This window comes from Mandrillus leucophaeus, unplaced genomic scaffold, assembly GCF_000951045.1.
Source record: "Mandrillus leucophaeus isolate KB7577 unplaced genomic scaffold, Mleu.le_1.0 Scaffold392, whole genome shotgun sequence".
Lineage (NCBI taxonomy): Eukaryota > Metazoa > Chordata > Mammalia > Primates > Cercopithecidae > Mandrillus > Mandrillus leucophaeus.
In genome coordinates, this window is record NW_012104165.1 from 527,941 (window position 1) to 530,220 (window position 2,280).

Here is a 2,280-nt window from a genome sequence, read left to right on the forward strand (position 1 = left end):
GTTTTTTTTTTTGTGCTACTGAACCCTCCCTGTCAAGATATCTCCCTAGATAGGAACGGAAAAAAAGGCAATAAAAGTTATTGTGCAATACACTACCCTGCCTCTAGGCGTATAAATTGTGAGACTTGTACCATAGTAAGAATTTCATTAGTAACATCAGGATCAATGATTCCTGGAATCACCATTAACCCCCGTATAGCACTGTTGTTTTGACCTAACAAAAGTCCTACATGTCCTTTTGGCAAAGGGCCACACACTCCAATAGCTAATTTATATACTCCTCTATTAGGAGACAAGGTATAAGGCTGAATAATAGTTAAGTCAGTAGCGGCACTCTGCTTAGTTGTCGCATAAAGCTGGGAAACTGGGGTAAGGTGTGGGATCCTTAAGGAGGACTCGAATTTATTCCTTGATGTTGTAGGCCATTGCTCAGTGGGTATTGTAGTAGGCTTGCATTGTAATTGTTGGGACCCCAAGCCTGTGGGGCCCGGCTCCCGTTTCCCGGGAGAGGAGACAGTAAATTTCCACTTTTATCAGTTTTGGAACGGCATTCATTTGTCCAATGTCGACCTTTGCCACAACGTTTGCACACCTCTGAAGGCAGCTTTCTGCCTTGAGGGATAAAAGTGTTCAATTTTTTACGACATTCTTTCTTGAAATGTCTAGGTTTACCACATTGAAAGCAAACACCTTGTTTGTTTTTTTTTTTTTTAAGGCTGTAGATAGGGCTCCAGCAAATAATTGAGCATTATAAATAGCCCCTCCAACACCAGCACAAGCTCTAATATATTTATCTAAATTCGCCCCACTGGCCTTTAATGGTCTCAACAACTTTTGACAGTCAGCATTAGCATTTTTAAAAGACAATGTTTGTAACAAAATTTTTGAAGTAGGGCCAACACCCACAGTTTTTAAGACAGCATCTTGAAGACGGGCTACAAAATTTGGATATGGTTTATTTGTGCCCTGTAAAATCTTCACAAAGGAGAGGGAAGATTTTCCTGCTATTTTTACCTTATTTCAGGCCCTTAAAAACAAAGTCTTGATTTGAGTAAGGGCGACATCATCTAGGCCAGCCTGAGCATTAAGAGTAGCATATTGGCCTGTGCCTGTGAGTTGTTCCTCAGTGGGTCCTGGGGGATCACACGTAGCATTTTTTCTAGCCTGTACATGCGCCTTGTCCATCCACCAGCTGTGCAATTGTAACCACTGAGAACAATCAAGAACAGCCTTCCCCAAAGTCTCCCAGTCTATAGGAATCATCAAATTTTTTGATGAAAAAGCATCAAGAAGACCAAGGATAAAAGGAGATTGAGGTCCATAGTTAGAAAAGGCAGCTTTTATTTCTTTCAAAAATTTAAATTGTAAGGCATTAAATTGGACATTATTGCCACCATTTGGAAACTGAGCATTAGGAGCAAAAGAAGCACGAATAATTGGAAACAGATCCAGCTCCTCAAATTTTCTTATCTTTTTTTTTTCCCCCTCCCCCAATGGCAGGAAAGGCACTGAGAAAACTTTGCCAGACAAAGGTAAGGAAGCTGGGGGGTTGGAGTCTCTGGAAAATCCCCTTCTAAAGGGGCAGAAGGAAAAGAAACAGGGAAAGCTCACAAAGGTGAATTAGAAGAATGTATCTGTAATATCTGTTGAAGCATTCCCATAATACGCTGCATGTCAGAATTTCCCTTAGAAGAAGGAAGAGTTGGCTGTTGCCCAGGTTGGTCTTGGATGCCTGGCCTCAAGTGATCCTCCCACCTTGGCCTCCCAAAGTGCTGGGATTACATATGTTAGCCACCACACCTTGCCTAAGTAAATTTTTAATTGACCTATAACACAATGTTGATGCAGAAAAGTATATAAACCATAACTATACAGCTCAAGAAATTTTCACAAAGTGAACACACCTATGAACCCAGAACTCAGACTGAAAAATAGAACCATTCCCAGGATCTCCAACAAGTCTCTTCATGGCCTTTCTCAGTGTAACCACCTTCAACAATCACCCTCCTGATTTCTAACACCACAGATTTGTTTAGCTTGTTTTGAGCTACAGTATATATAAACAAAAGCATGTATGCTTTTGTGTATGGCATCATTTCAATATTATGTTTGTGAGATCCTTCCAATTTGTGTGTAATTAAATTCTTTATTCTTATTGCTGTACTGTTCCTTTGTATGGAAAACAACTATTTATCTTTTCTATTGTTGATGGACTTCGGACTGTTTTCAGTTTGGAACTAATAGGTCTAGAATAGTTTTGTTTCCTACAAGTGAACCCTG